This window comes from Protomyctophum bolini (genome assembly GCF_963924005.1).
Source record: "Protomyctophum bolini genome assembly, chromosome: 20".
In the NCBI taxonomy this organism is placed as follows: Eukaryota; Metazoa; Chordata; class Actinopteri; order Myctophiformes; family Myctophidae; genus Protomyctophum; species Protomyctophum bolini.
This window is the reverse complement of record NC_137881.1, coordinates 358852-374895: the sequence shown is the minus strand read 5'-3', so window position 1 is coordinate 374895 and position 16044 is coordinate 358852. Positions and strand designations below refer to the sequence as shown.

The 16044-nt window shown below is 41.9% G+C and overlaps 1 long non-coding RNA gene across 1 annotated transcript; it reads left to right on the top strand.

Moving 5' to 3' along the window:
- The first annotated feature begins 7845 nt into the window (after positions 1-7845).
- Positions 7846-15739, top strand: LOC308335004. Its single transcript, XR_013965953.1, has 4 exons — positions 7846-7934; positions 13582-13666; positions 15112-15171; positions 15613-15739. It is a non-coding gene; the product is annotated as an uncharacterized lncRNA (long non-coding RNA).
- Positions 15740-16044: the final 305 nt, after the last annotated feature.

Sequence of the window (16044 nt, the reverse complement as noted above, 5' to 3'; positions counted from 1 at the left end):
CTATGTTTTTGTATGGACGTGGTGTTGGGTGCCTGCACATATGCACACATGGCATCAACGCATGGTGTTGTGTGCAGGCGCCCTACACTCTGTCTTTCGTTTTCTTTTCTTTTATCCCCCTGTTCCCCTCACTGTATATATACTTTTTTTCCCTTTTCGCTTCCTATATGATGAATTCCTGTTCTGTTCTTTAACTACATAGAAGTGTCTATTTGTTTGTCTCTAAATGTTTTGATGAATTGAACAATGTGGACCCTGTTGTAAACAAGTGTAAGGCTTAATTGGGTCGTCCACTCACAGTTAACAGTCTTTGTATTGAGTTTGTGCTTGAAATGTACTGTAATTCTGCAAACTGTTAATAAAGATTTCAATCAATCAATCAAAACACTCCATATATGGCCAGTACACGTGACCTCGCCCGGCAGTGGTGGATAAAATTATTCACATTTGAGTAAAAGTACAAAAGTAGTGACATAAAATGTACTTAAAGTACCAATAAGTAAAAGTAGGTTATACTCATTATGCAGAATGTCTCATTTCAAGTTTTCAAATATAAAAAATACTTTGAAAACAGCAGATCTACAAGCTCACAATGCAACACTTTGTGAGCTTGTAGATCTGCTACATTGAAATGTATATAAGGAAGTGTGATTTATTTTTGTATACTATATAGTCTTGATGAAAATGCTGCTATTTGTCTAAAAGTGACGGCAAATAATTGCTATTTGTTTAAACAAAAGCTTTATACCCTGTATATGTTAACACATATAACCATGCAATGGGACATGTTTACACCAGTAAGACGCGCAAACGCGGGAAGCGAACGCAGCTGAGACCCTGCAGATCATGTCTGTCTGTCTGTCTGTGTGTCTGTCCCGCTGTTACTGTATATGTGGACCTGGCCCCTTTTGTGCCCATATATGGAGCTGAGTGATTGCTGATGCAACACACTCCATATTTGGACGTATAGCGGGACAGACAGACAGACACACAGACAGACATGATCTGCTAGGTCTCATAGTAAGTGCTCACTGCGTTCGCAAAAATGCTGCTGTACCCTCCAACTGTATATACTTTATACCCTGTATATGTTAACACATATAACCATGCAATGGGACATGTTTACAAAATGCTGCTGTACCCTCCAACTGTATATACTTTCTCCATTTTCAACTGGGTTTTTTTAACTATATTTTGACACTTGCTTTGGCAATGTAAAGATATGTTTTTCATGCCAATAAAGCTCCTTAGAATATAATTGAATTGTATATAGGGCTGAAGTGGTTTATGTACGTTTTGTAGTAACAATCAAAATATACAAAGTAACTAGTAACTAATGTTTTCAAATAATTGTACTGGAGTAAAAGTACAATATTTGCCTCTGAGATGTAGTGGAGTAGAAGTACAATATTTGCCTCTGAGATGTAGTGGAGTAGAAGTAACTTCAAGTAAGAGTTTTTTAAATTTGAAAGTAGTAAAGTAAAGTACAAATATAACTACAAATTGCAGCATATCACAAATCATGACTAAATAGTAAATACATTATTGAAATGTAAATTTTCAAAAAAACTAAATCTACTTAGGCCTAAAATAGCAATTATTTCCCCACACCATTTTATAGATTGTTAATTAATTATTGCATATAATTATTCATTATAATTGCATATTCAGGAAGTGCTCTGTGAAAAGATAAGTCGCCCAATTGACACGTCATTACCTAAATAAGTTAAGCGTTATTCATAGTCTAATATTTTCGGTGGTGAGGTGACCACCGAACTACAACATGACGTCACTGAGGTGACCACCGAACTACAACATGACGTCACAGAGCCGCAGTGAAGAGCAAACCACCGCTCTCCCCAGCCCTTCTCTCTGTTTTTACTCGCCACCGCTCCACGTTATTACAGCTCCGGTGGTCACCTCACCAGAATATGAATAGGCCTTTACTCCTTCCTTATCAGTAGTCTGTTATTGTTGAAAAGAACGGTCAAAATGACCTCTCAGACCTTCTAGTGTTAAGTGTCTCTCTTTGTAATTATCTCCACCAGGCCGAAGGCATGGGGAGAGAGTATGTTTTGCACTCTGTTCGTGTGTGTGTGTGTGTGAGTCAGTTATTTAAATTGCAGTGCAATTGCAGTATTACTCAAAATGTTACGTATATATTCTTGGGGTCCTTGATGTGAAATAGTTTGAGCACCACTGACGGAAACATTTTTTTGAATCGGCCTCAGGTCAAAATGGATTAATGCGTAGGATACTAGGATGTCCCTTTTCTGTTCTAGGATGCGTTGGAACTGCTGGAGAGAGAGAGAGAGAGAGAGAGCGTCTAAGCCGGGGGGAAGGTGTAGACTCCGCTGAGCGATCTGCTCACCAGAAAGATGGAGGTAGTTCTGCGGCTCTGCCCAACAGCAACCGCCACGCTGCAGCCATGCAGGCTTTGATCGCCAGTCCCCAGTTCAACAAGACCACAGCGCTGGAGGTACACGCACACACACACACATACACACATGCACACCCACCCACACACACACACACACGCACACACAGTGGTGTCATGCTCGTAGAACGCAGTACCACGCCGTGGTGCCAGTCATTTCTTGACGTGCACACGCAGGGACAGAACGAAACGGTGCTGCGTGCACGCTAGAACACGTCCCCCTAAATTCAAGAGAAGACTCACCTAATCAACCTCACAAAGTACCCAGTGGCACACACACACACACACACACACACACACACACACACACACACACACACACTCTCAAAGATGGCCTACAGTATAAGTTAGACCGTCAGAGTTCAAAGTTTGAATGAATGTAGAATTATTTGTAGGATTTAATATCCATACAGATGTAAGGGCACTTACATCTGGGAGATGTGAGGGTACCTACCCTAGGGGACACGGGGAGAACATGTGAGGGTACCTACCCTAGGGGACACGGGGAGAACATGTGAGGGTACCTATACCCTAGGGGACACGGGGAGAACATGTGAGGGTACCTACCCTAGGGGACACGGGGAGAACATGTGAGGGTACCTACCCTAGGGGACACAGGGAGAACATGTGAGGGTACCTATACCCTAGGGGACACGGGGAGAACATGTGAGGGTACCTACCCTAGGGGACAGGGGAAGAACATGTGAGGGTACCTACCCTAGGGGACACGGGGAGAACATGTGAGGGTACCTACCCTAGGGGACACGGGGAGAACATGCAAACTCCACACAGAAAGGCCCTTTCGCCAACCCCACCTCGTGTATGGGCACTGATGACGGAGGAGGGAACAAGCCCCCAGCGTGAATCGAACCCAGGACCTTCTAACTGTGAGGCGACAGCACTACTCTATTTAAATATATTTTACGTGTCCGTGTGCCAGTGATCTCCCCTGTGCCAATGTTGGTACCCGTGCCTAAGGTTGTCTACCCCTGCGCTAGAGAGAGAGTAGCTTTTTTTTAGAGAGGATAAACCCCTTAATATATAAACCATCAAATGATAATGCTGTGTCTTATGTAACTCAATGGGTCAAACATGAAAGTAATCCTTTGTCTGAGTTGGTCCATGAAAAACAAACATTTAATGTATTCATTTCTAAATGTCATGAATAGGTGCAGGAAAAGGAAGCTGGAGCCCTGGCTGGCTGGCGTGGCGTGGCTAGTCAAGATGCAGAGTGAACTGAATGCTACCGCTGCCTCTCTGGGAGCGGACTTCAGGTCTGGTGCCAAGTTTATATTGTTCTTCTCCCAGAAACCACACCTTCACCCTCTACAATACTCTTTAATAGGACAGTTTACATATTGTTCTTCTCCCAGAAACCACACCTTCACCCTCTACAATACTCTTTAATGGGACAGTTTACATATTGTTCTTCTCCCAGAAACCACACCTTCACCCTCTACAATACTCTTTAATGGGACAGTTTACATATTGTTCTTCTCCCAGAAACCACACCTTCACCCTCTACAATACTCTTTAATAGGACAGTTTACATATTGTTATTCTCCCAGAAACCACACCCTCTACTCAAAGTGACGTCAGACTTCGGTGCTCTATGAGGAGAACATACAGTCTTCATCATGGCCCCTGAAGAGCCCCAGGAACCTGATGGATCAGAGTGCCCTGTCCAATACAGGTAAGATGCACGCACGCACACAGCGCACAGCTTGCCTTGCTGCCCCTTTCTCACACACACACACACACACACACACACACACACACACACACACACACAGACGCACACGCAACTTGCAACTTGTTGTATCTTAAATAAATAAACCTGCATGAATTAAATAAAGCTGTCTGTTTCTCCTCTCGCTTCGCTTCCCTTGCTGTCCGCCTCACCCCCCGCACGCACGCACATATCGCAATTTGCAAGCAACTTTCACTGTGTTGTTGGTTGTATATTAAATTATTAAAGTATTTTTAATTTAATATACAACAAGATATATTAGTGAATGAAAACCTGAACCTGTGAACCATGAATTAAATAACAAATAGGCACACACACGCTGCTGTTTTGCATAGGTGCTCTGATCCTGTCCTGTCTGTCTGTCTCTCTCTCACTGTAGTCCGTCCGTGACCAACTGACCATGCACGTTCGATATTCGCTGCAGTGGCTGGGCTGTCAACTGTCATTATATGAAGTGCAGCCAAAACCGTATATAGCCTCATGTGGCTGGCAGCCTGGCACTGGTGGTGGTGGGCTGGCTGGGTAGCCTATACCTATATCTCCGATGCAGTTCCCACTTGCGCTGGCAGCCTGGCACGGTACATTTGGCATTCGAGCGACACGTCAGGTTTATTAGATTGCACATACCGTAACTCCAGAAAGACATCGGCCTGCTGTAGATTAGGCTACAGTATAGGCTACCCACGTTGGGACTCTCCGGAGCTATGTGCCCTCTCCCTACGCTCATTCTGTAGCTCCGAGCTCATCTCGGAGCTACAGAATGAGCGTAGGGAGAGGGCACATATGGGGCTAACAGTAAGCCAACACGCTTTACATGCTAAATGTAGTATCCAGGCATAGCCCCAATATGTTTCCTCGGTCCCTACCCTCATTCTGTAGCTCCGAGCTCATCTCAACATTGAATTTACAATCTGCTTGTATTAAACAATGCTAAACTCCCCAACGTTGCAGCTGTAGGGCAAGCTTGAATTATAGCCTCTCAATCTGCAAAGCATTTGTTTCATAAAAATACACCGTAGACGTTTTGTAAGTGGCGTTGAGCTACTTTCTGTTTGGAAGCGCTTGTTTTTAATTAATGGGTAGTGCTGCTGCCTCCTGCATTGTGACAATTCGAATATGTCATATGCATAATATGCTAATACAAAAACAGCTTAAAAATAACCGCAAATTTTTCGGTTGCAAACAGAACATCATGGCTGGGCAGGCAAGGCGGCAGAGATGGACCCCAGAGATGGAACGGGTGTTTGCAGAGGCCATGGATATGCCACATGGTAAGTGTTATAGGTGTGTCATCTCTATTCTGTGTTTATTTGTGTGCCACTGGCCATGTGCTTAACCACTTAAAAACCACTTAAAAGCCCCATTTTATCAGCATCATCAGCTATTTGAAACTAGCCGATCTACAAGCTTATACAATTTGGCACATTGTAAGCTTGTTGTAGGCTTGTAGTTCCAACATTTTGAAGGATTTTGATCAAATCCAATTGTTCTGCAAAATAATCACACCCGTGTGAAGTGAGGGGCGCTCTTATCAGACCTGCCTCAAAAAAGTAATAAATCATTCACCTGAATGCTGCTAATAGTTGGTGGTACTATTACTTTGTTTAGGGATGTTCAGCAATACAAATGCAATGCATGTGTACACAGCGCATAACCCAAAGTCTGCAAATACTATGAGTGTGCATGGTATGTATGTATATGGTATGGACTAGTAATAATAATGAATACCGGTACGTGTTTTTCTACTTTTTCAGAATTCCGAAAATGTCGACCCAACATCAAACATCATGTTTTGTAACCAAACATGAACGCTGTATGTGTCTCTGACCAGGTCCAATCAGAGGCAGCCAAACGTTAAAACGCTGTATGTGTCTCTGACCAGCTGCCAGGGGCAGGTGGGCAACCCTTAGTGTTTTATTTAGCTGCCAGGGGCAGGTGAGCGACCCTTAGTGTTTTATTTAGCACCATGGGGCAGGTGGGCAACCCTTAGTGTTTTATTTAGCTGCCAGTACAGGTGGGAAACCCTTAGTGTTTATTTAGCTGCCAGGGGCAGGTGGGCACCCCTTAGTGTTTTATTTAGCTGCCAGTACAGGTGGGAAACCATTAGTGTTTTATGTAGCTGCCAGTACAGGTGGGAAACCATTAGTGTTTTATTTAGCTGCCAGGGGCAGGTGGGCACCCCTTAGTGTTTTATTTAGCTGCCAGTACAGGTGGGAAACCATTAGTGTTTTATGTAGCTGCCAGTACAGGTGGGAAACCATTAGTGTTTTATTTAGCTGCCAGGGGCAGGTGGGCACCCCTTAGTGTTTTATTTAGCTGCCAGTACAGGTGGGAAACCATTAGTGTTTTATGTAGCTGCCAGTACAGGTGGGAAACCATTAGTGTTTTATTTAGCTGCCAGGGGCAGGTGGGCACCCCTTAGTGTTTTATGTAGCTGCCAGGGGCAGGTGGGCAACCCTTAGTGTTTTATTTAGCTGCCAGTACAGGTGGGAAACCATTAGTGTTTTATTTAGCTGCCAGGGGCAGGTGGGCACCCCTTAGTGTTTTATTTAGCTGCCAGGGGCAGGTGGGCAACCCTTAGTGTTTTATTTAGCTGCCAGGGGCAGGTGGGAAACCCTTAGTGTTTTATTTAGCTGCCAGGGGCAGGTGGGCAACCCTTAGTGTTTTATTTAGCTGCCAGCAGAGCCGTAAGCCAACACAAAGTGACTTGATTTACTGTCATTTCTCCCAAAGAGAGGCTAAAAGTCAGCTGTGGTCTACTACTATACTACTATTACTTTAACAGCTGATCTGTTTGGTCTGTGTGTGTCTGTTAGCATGCAGGTGGATCCCTGAGGTGAGCAGTACAGGATCCCTGAGGTGAGCAGAGGTCCAGACGGGTCACTGGTGGATTGGGTTTCTGACCTGTCCACAGCCCTCCTATGAGACACAGACTTAGGTTAAGCAAGAACAAAAAAGCATGGGAATACATCACATAAAAAGCATTTACCATGAAACATGCGTAAGCTAAGAACGTAACAGTGGAATATCTATATAATGAAACTAATAAACTATACATATAAACTATACATATGTGAGCTTAGTTTTGATTCAGTTTTCCTCAGTGAAGAACAGTAGTCAACATACGTTGACTACGTTTTTTGCAAATGTGTAAAATAGGTGTGATGGATGATGGAGGAATGCACATTATTAATAAAAGTGTTCGGGCGAGTTTTGTAACCAAACATGAACGCTGTATGTGTCTCTGACCAGGTCCAATCAGAGGCAGCCAAACGTTAAAACGCTGTATGTGTCTCTGACCAGGTCCAATCAGAAGCAGCCAAACGTTAAACCGCTGTATGTGTCTCTGACCAGGTCCAATCAGAAGCAGCCAAACGTTAAACCGCTGTATGTGTCTCTGACCAGGTCCAATCAGAAGCAGCCAAACGTTAAACCGCTGTATGTGTCTCTGACCAGGTCCAATCAGAAGCAGCCAAACGTTAAACCGCTGTATGTGTCTCTGACCAGGTCCAATCAGAAGCAGCCAAACGTTAAACCGCTGTATGTGTCTCTGACCAGGTCCAATCAGAAGCAGCCAAACGTTAAACCGCTGTATGTGTCTCTGAACAGGTCCAATCAGAGGCAGCCAAACGTTAAAACGCTGTATGTGTCTCTGACCAGGTCCTATCGGCAGCAGCGGCCGCTGGGGTGTCGGTGGCGTTCGGAGCAGTTCAATACAGCATCCTATTGGAGGACAGTGCTGGAGAGGTGGGTTCAATACAGCATCCTATTGGAGGACAGTGTGGGAGAGGTGCCGCGCTACGAGCTTGTAGGTTTGCTATTTGTTTTTAATCGTTAAAATGTGCCTCAAATCTTTGAATATATATTCTTTCAGAGTGAACGTTTTTAACTAAAATCTTTGCTTCTGGGGGGGGTCTCTGGAACAACACATTTTCAGATGGGTGTCGGTGGCATATTACATATCATTTCTGGGGTGAAATATTGAGAACCACTGATATAGAAACACAAGGTTTTTCAGAAAATGTGGCTGTGTTAGTAAGTGGCTTTGGGCTTATATTTCTTGTATAATATTTTTCATTCCTTCCTAATGCTGTTTAAAACTCTGAAACATTGAAACACATTTTCATTTCAAGGACCCCCAAATGATGTATGTATTTGGACCCCCCCCCCCCCCCCCCGTTGTCCCAGGGACCCCCGTGCCACATTTGTGATACAATGTTTCAAAAATATTCTACATTTGTTCGCTAGTTCGAAAATCTTGGAGTTGCAACTAAGTTACCGTTGTATTGGCAACTTGCACACAAGTAAATGTACTTTTTCCCGCAATTCATATTATTTAATATCATCATAAAGAATGAATCAATATCATAATAACAATAAATCCTATACAAATTAATTTGTTCGCTAGTTCGAAAATCTTGCCGTTGCCAAAGTTACCAACTTGCACACAAGTTAATTTAGTTTTCTCCACAATTCACATTATTTAGTTCCTTTTGAACTGCAGCCTTTACAGTCTTCACTAACTCTGGACTGGTGGTCCCAATAGAGCACCGAAGTCTGACGTCACTTTCAGTAGAGGGCGTCAGTCCCCAGGTTCATGGATTTGTTTAGTTGCATTGAAATCCCCATTAAGGCGATTTTAGATCGCCTCATATAACAACTGTGTTTGAAAAATAAACATGTCACCCCGGCCGCTTCACTCATATGGATATGAAGAATCAACTGACTGAGAGAAAACGCTAATGTTACTGCTGCTGAATTAGTTAGATTTTCGCTAGAAGCAGACTGTATCATATATGAGTGACTGACTGTTGCAAACTATACAGAGACACCTCCCTGACAATATAACGATACAGAGGGACCGTACCTATGTTCCATCGGGTCCGCGTCAATATGCCGACGGTCCGATCGACAACCTACCTCAAACCCTCACCCTAACCTCCCCCGGGGCAGACACCTAAACCTAACCACCCACCCCCTCCCGACCCCCAGCGCACCTCGGACCAATGCTCCTTCTGAGGGAACATAGGGCTGAGGGAACATAGGTATGACCCCGATACGGAGACACCTCCCTGACAATATAACGATACAGAGACACCTCCCTAACAATATAACGATACATAGACACCTCCCTAACAATATAACGATACAGAGACACCTCCCTAACAATATAACGATACATAGACACCTCCCTAACAATATAACGATACAGAGACACCTCCCTAACAATATAACGATACAGAGACACCTCCCTAACAATATAACGATACAGAGACACCTCCCTAACAATATAACGATACAGAGACACCTCCCTAACAATATAACGATACAGAGACACCTCCCTAACAATATAACGATACAGAGACACATCCCTAACAATATAACGATACAGAGACACCTCCCTGACAATATAACGATACAGAGACACCTCCCTAACAATAACGCTGAGACAGCTTGTTTATTTTTGGACCACAACGCTTATAGTAGACGATATTAAGATCACCCCATGTTATTCTCCATAGATAAATTACTTCCGCGAACCAGGGGAATCGTCGGGATGAGCGAGTTACGTCAGGACTTCGGTGCTCTATTAGTTCTACTGGACTTCTGGGGAAGGACTAGACTAGTAGGTTTATAATGTTTAACCCATTTAGACCTGAGACCGATTCTAAAAAACAGTTTTCTGAAATACCTCATGTTTCTATATCAGTGGTGCTCAATATTTCATGTCAAGGACATTATCTGTAATTGGTCGCCGACCCCCATCTGAAAACATGTTGTTCCAGGAACCCCCCCAGAAGCAAAGATTTGAGTTAAAAACTTTCACTCAAAGAATATATATTCAATGATTTGAGGCACATTTTCACGATTTTTCAAAAATAGTAGACCTACAAGTTTATAGTGCGGCACTCGGTGCCGTGCTATGAGCTTGTAGATCTGCTATTTTTCAATAGCTAAAGTATAACGTAATGCTAAAACACCAAAAGGGGGTCCCGCCCAAAATGGGTTAAAATACTGATAACAACACTTGATTCAGTTTCATATAAAAATCACATTTTGGCTACTAGTTTATGGTTTTAAAAATCACACCGAATAAACATAGCCTATTGCACTTGACAAATATGTGACTCTTTATGATACAGAGACAGTCATATCGGGAAGACTTAACAGGAGAGAAGAAACACTGATTTATTTTTTTATTTTTTAATCCAAAATGAGTTAATAGCACAGGCAGACTCTTCACATACTAGAGCATGTCTGGAATAAATGTTAGAGCTGAAATTGAAATGTAAATATGAAATAAATGCTTAAACATGTAGCTAGGTGTAATGTTAGAGACCACAGAAGACATGTAAATATGAAATAAATGCTTAAACATGTAGCTATAGGTGTAATGTTAGAGACCACAGAAGACATGTAAATATGAAATAAATGCTTAAACATGTAGCTAGGTGTAATGTTAGAGACCACAGAAGACATGTAAATATGAAATAAATGCTTAAACATGTAGCTATAGGTGTAATGTTAGAGACCACAGAAGACATGTTATAAATATGAAATAAATGCTTAAACATGTAGCTAGGTGTAATGTTAGAGACCACAGAAGACATGTAAATATGAAATAAATGCTTAAACGTGTAGCTAGGTGTAATGTTAGAGACCACAGAAGACATGTAAATATGAAATAAATGCTTAAACGTGTAGCTAGGTGTAATGTTAGAGACCACAGAAGACATGTAAATATGAAATAAATGCTTAAACATGTAGCTAGGTGTAATGTTAGAGACCACAGAAGACATGTAAATATGAAATAAATGCTTAAACATGTAGCTAGGTGTAAACCACAGAAGTGAACCTTTCAAGCCTGTTTTCTCAACTCGCTGTTTCTCTGCTAGACATTATATTACTCTATAAGCCAAATCTCCTAAACTGGTGGGTCAAACTGAACCACCAATAATGTCAATTTGAAGCTATCACATGACATTAATTAAAAAACGAAAAATAAAAATAAATGTCAATGACTTAGCCTCGGTCAGATGCGGTCACATATTTTAAGAATACAAAACCGTTCTCACATCTATAATCTGTAGTGCAATGAATGAATGGCTTTGTGTGAGAGTTGGCACAAGTCAGGTTGGTAGCTGCAGGTTGCAATACTCAAAAAGGCCACAAGGTGGTGATCTATGACTGTGTATCACATGAAGAGAAAACAGCCTGAGTGCTTAGTTGAATGGAACCAGCAGCACATTTTGATTTTGGTTTTAGTCATTAGTCACATTTTACCTGGAATGTTTTATTGTCTAGTTTTAGTTGACTAAATGTCATAAGAATTTAGTCGACTAAATCTACAGTTGATTTAGTCAACTAAAATGTATTTTGGCGTGCCTTGACGCCGTTGTAATGACTGCTGATGCGTTGTGAGTTTGTAGATCTGCTATTTTCAGCATGCAACCAAGTCTAAAATGACTTACACTGGATCCCTTGTCCACTAGTCCCTTCCTTTCATTTTAGTCTAGTTTTCATCTGTTGACGCAATTGTCAAACATTTAGTCTTAGTTTTAGTCATCATAGCTTAGCTTTAATTTAGTTTCCATTTGGCTTTCCTCAGTGAAAAAAGGTAGTCGAGAAACATTTTTCGTCTTAGTTTTAGTCGCCGAAAACAACACTGAATGGAACACGTGCATCCTCCACACCTGCAAAATGTTTGACGCTAAATTAACCCATTCTAGACGGGAACCCCTTTTGGTGTTTTAACGAAGCATTATGTTATACTTCAGCTATTGAAAAATAGCAGATCTACAAGCTCATAGCGCGCCACTCGGTGACGCGCTATGAGCTTTGTAGATCTGCTATTTTTGAAAAATCAAAGAACGACTGACATAGAAACATAGCTTTTTCAGAAAACTGTCAGGATGTAGAACATTTATAGAATCTGATCTCAGGTCAGAATGAAAACTGTCAGGATGTAGAAGAACATTTATAGAACCTGTTCTCAGGTCAGAATGAAAACTGTCAGGATGTAGAAGAACATTTATAGAATCTGTTCTCAGCCCTAAATTAACTGGTTGACATTTCACTTCCTTCCATCTTTCTGTTGTGGTTTGTCAAAGTATCGTTCAAAAGAATGTTATCTACGATGGACATTGTATTGTCTTTTATCGAATGGCATCTCTTCCAGAAATAATTTCCAATGCTCTCTTCTCGTCTCATGCCTCTGTTGTGACCTTTGACCTGCTCAGATAATTATGTGACCAGATTTGAAAAACAGCATTTAATTTATGTTTTAATCCAAAATGAGTTAATAGCACAGGCAGACTCTTCACATACCATATCAGAGGTGGGCAACTTTGACGATGGAGAAGGCCACTATAGTTCCACACTCACTCCAGAGGGCCACTATAGTTCCAAACTCACTCCAGAGGGCCACTATAGTTCCACACTCACTCCAGAGGGCCACTATAGTTCCACACTCACTCCAGAGGGCCACTATAGTTCCACACTCACTCCAGAGGGCCACATTGCATATTACTTTCATAGCAAAAATAGCAGATCTACAACCTTGTAGATCAGTTATTTTATTTGTGCTATATTTGAATTTAAATCCTGAATATTTCTTTGGCGATTTTTTTAAATTGCAATCCTGAAAAGTTACATTTTAATTTAATTTCAAATGCCTTCAATTATAGTTATGTTAACTTTAAGAACTAAATACACATACATCGGACATAAAAAAGGTCAATAACAATTTTATGCTATTCATTAAGCTACTAATTTAGACTGAAGTAATTAAACTCCGATATTAACCTGAGGGCCACACATGTGTTTAATGCGTTTAATTAGCCGTTTTAAAATAATTAAAAAGAAACGGCAGATTTTTCCGGGACCTGATGACGAGGCCGTCGCGTTATGACGACGAAACCTGGAAATCAAGTCATCATCTGGGCTGCTGCTAGGGCTTTGCTCTTTGTCTGTGACCCGGATCAAGGAAGTGGCTTTTTTTTATCGGCTCAATAACCGATGCGGGCAGTGTTTAGTGTTTACTAGCGTTTTTTCACATATCTAAAGCGCAAATTCTTTCCGCGTTATGCTGCAAAGGTAATAAAACAATCTCGCCAGCGTAGAATATTTGATTAACCCATTTTGGGCGGGAACCCATTTTGGTGTCAGGATGTAGAAGAAGACATTTTTAGAATCTGATCTCAGGTCAGAACGGGTTAAAATGTGGGTAAAGTGTTTTATGGAGTCAAACTGTGAAGATGAATATCCTTAAATAAAGGTCATTATTGAACCCTGTCTTTTCCTCCTCAGGTGAGGTGAATATCCTTAAATAAAGGTATATAATAAGGTACCAGTATTGAACACACAGGATGTGACTTTGTTTGATACTCAACAGAACATCATGGCTGGGAGGGCAAAACGCCTGTTCTGGACCGAAGAGATGGAGCGCGTATTTGAGGAGGCCATGGATATGACCCATGGTAAGTGTTATAGGCCTGCTGTGTGTCATCTCTATTCTGTGTTTATTTGTGTGCCACTGGCCATGTGCTTAACCACTTAAAAACCACTTAAAAGCCCCATTTTATCAGCATCATCAGCTATTTGAAACTAGCCGATCTACAAGCTTATACAATTTGGCACATTGTAAGCTTGTTGTAGGCTTGTAGTTCCAACATTTTGAAGGATTTTGATCAAATCCAATTGTTCTGCAAAATAATCACACCCGTGTGAAGTGAGGGGCGCTCTTATCAGACCTGCCTCAAAAAAGTAATAAATCATTCACTCATCATTCCTCGTAGTATATCATAAGATTTTCTTGCTCCTCATCGGTGAAAGCCGCAGCTCTCCCTGCATATTTGCTCGCCTCGCTCATGATTGGTCTCGCTCAAGAAATCTATGATCGGCATCATGGCTTTTCAAGGAATGCGTGCACGCGCTTGTAAGCGAGGCTTGCTGAGCCCGGCTCGCCAAATCCGCCAATTCTGAGCCTCGCTTGGCTTTAGTGGAACGGAATAAACCAGGCTGTAAAGATCAGTATTTAAAAAGCCTCGCTTTGGCCTATATCCTGGATTAGTTAATCCAAGATTCGTGAAATAGGCCCCAGGTGAATAATAAACTTAATAATAATAATAATAATAATAATAATAACAAGAAAATTTCCCTACTTTCAAAGACCTTACCTGCAGTGGCCATTTGATTGGTGATCTGCACTGATATTTGCCAATTACCCACTTTACACACACGCAAGCACGCACGCACACACACGCGTGCGCCCAGCTGCACACACACTCACACACACACACACACACACACACACACACACACACACACACACACACACACACACACACACACACACACACACACACACACACACACGCAAGCTTCTTTACGACATGGGGGTGATTTGCTTGATTAAAACCACTACAGAAAATGAATCCACTCCACCAAAGAAATGCAAATACACAATGCAATATCCAGTCATGTAGGGCAGAAGGAACACACACACACCTACGAACACACACTACCATTCTACAATCTGCACTGATGAATATTTCATCTTATGAGGAACATGAAATGTTTTCGGACTATATGAATGTTCAAGGCAAACTTGGCCAGTGAAATGCCTTATATCCAGATCCCCCCCAAAGAATACTAGACTGGCCAATTTTCATTCAGTACACAGCAGATCACATCTGCGCTCTGTTAATGTGTGCTAAAGGGGCCTGCATCCTCCTTAATCAGTTCACTTAAGTGACAACAACAGACAGTGTAATGCTTTGTTGGCTGTAAGGTTGATGTGTGGCTTGAGATGCTTCTATAGTAGGGCTTATCTCCCTTCAAGTGTTTTCAACCCTGATGTGTAATCCACTTTGTACTCTTTGGTTTAATTGTTTTTTTCCTTTTTCCTTTTCTGGTAATGAAGATAACAAATCACTTGCAGGTCGTTCGCACGAAGGCGCGAAGACTTCAGGCCGCAGTTGAGGTACGTTTGGCTTTGCCCAGTTTGCAGGGGGGGTGGTCCTTTAACCTGAATATTGTCACTGTCAGACATGAACCTTGTCTAAAAGTATTACTTTTAAGACATAAAAGAATGTGTGTTCCAATGGATCCAGTCTAGCTACTGTATTATCACGGTATTTCACACACATTATAAATAACAATTTGCTCCGCCACGTAATAACGCGCTCATGTGTGCGTCCTCACAAACGGTAAAATAGCCGATAGGGCTGTCAGTTCACGTTTTTAACTCAAATCTTTGCTTCTGGGGGTCCCTAAACATGTATAGTTTCAGATGGGGGGTACCTGGAACAACATGTATAGTTTCAGATGGGGGGTACCTGGAACAACATGTATAGTTTCAGATGGGGGGTACCTGGAACAACATAGCCCAGATAACCCTAACCCCAGATGACCCTAACCCTAGATAACCCTACATGAGATGGTGGACACAGCGGACGCCACGCTGGACGAGGCAGAGGCAGAGGTGGAAGAGATGGCCGAGGAGCGAGCTGAGAGCCTCCAGGCAGAGGTGGAAGGCCTGAAGGAGAAGGTGATTTTCTTTGTTTTAAGGGTGACTGTCAGTCTGTGGTAGAATTGCAATATTACATTCGAGGGTGTGGGTTAACGTGATTATACTTTTACTTTTTTTTTTTTTTACTCTTTATTTTAGGATTTTTTAATATGCAAGACAAACAAAAAAGACAAACAATACAAGACATACAATAGGACAGAAACATCAACAGTAAATAAAAACAAACTACAAAAAAAAACAAGAGGTCATGGGATGTACAACAGCAGCAATATATTACAATGTACAGCAGCAGCAATATAATACATATTATAGATTTTTGGGTTC